The following is a 1324-nucleotide window of genomic DNA, read 5'->3' as shown; positions in this document are numbered from 1 at the left end:
CTCTCCCTCTCTCTGGATTGTTATAAATCTCTGAATCTGTGCTTTTGAAAGATAATGGTTCTTTTAATAAACACCTTGTGGAAGTCTGGACGAGTCTGAAAGAGAGGAAGGTCGTATCTGCTTCAGATTCTGATTATTTTATTGTCACAGCTTTTTTAAATGTACATATGTTCGGAGAAACGTGAGATGCTTGTTTTTCCCGGCAGTCGATTTGTAAACAGAATACACAGCGTATATTCTATACAAACATATCTAAAAACTATAACCATGAATATAAACTAAACAAGCTATAAATAAACTATAAACTAAACATATTCTATCTATACAAACTATAACTATATGCTATAACTATAAACTAAATAAGATATAAATAATACACTATAAACAAAACTATAGAACTAAACATAATACACAACATATATTCTATCTATGCAAACTACGCTATGCTAACTGTATAAATAAGCTATAAACGAAAACTATAACCTAAACATAATACACAACGTATATTCTATCTATACAAACTATACAATACAAGGTATATGTTAGCATGTTACATATGGATCGCTTTCTAAACTTAATAATCGATATGATTTCGGCGTTTATTGTGCCATACAAACCGGAAATGGACCTAGGCGATCGCCGTCGAATAATTGGGATCTTTCACAGCCAGTCTCATCGGCCCACGGTAAGGGGACAGTAACGTTATTTTCAGCTTGATTGTACGTTTCCTTGTTTGTAATCATCTGATCAATATATCCACCCATAGTAAATAAAGCCGTTACTGATGATCAAGGAATTATAAACGACCCCCCCCCCCCCCTTTCCTCCACGCATGATGAAGCATAATTTATACCGATCATATACATTTGAATTTTTTTATATAGCGTGTATGGGAAAGAAACGGCCATCGATAATCTATCATATGCGTTTGGGCCTATAACTAGCGTTTTTGGAATTACAGCAGAAAAGATTAAAAACATACTTATATTCAAGACGGTATTAACACAACAATGTATGAATGAAAAAGTATAACGTTCCCACATCCTGAACGATAATCGATGTTGAATGGGCCATAGTAATGTCAATATAGCAATACAATTTAAAAAGTTATAGCCCTTCAAAGAAGGTAAACATCTCCATAGGCTTTTAACGGTGGCAGAGAGGGGTATGAGATGGGCACAACCCCCGGCGGTCAATGTGTTAATGTACATAGATACAAAGAAATAATAATTATAATAATAAACAGAACCCTCCTAATCGACCGCCCCCCAGAGCGTTGATTCCCCACCCCCCCTCCACATACATGCACACACACACACAAGCT

Source organism: Notolepis coatsorum (genome assembly GCF_963971535.1).
Source record: "Notolepis coatsorum genome assembly, chromosome: 11".
NCBI lineage: Eukaryota > Metazoa > Chordata > Actinopteri > Aulopiformes > Paralepididae > Notolepis > Notolepis coatsorum.
This window is presented reverse-complemented; position numbering follows the sequence as displayed.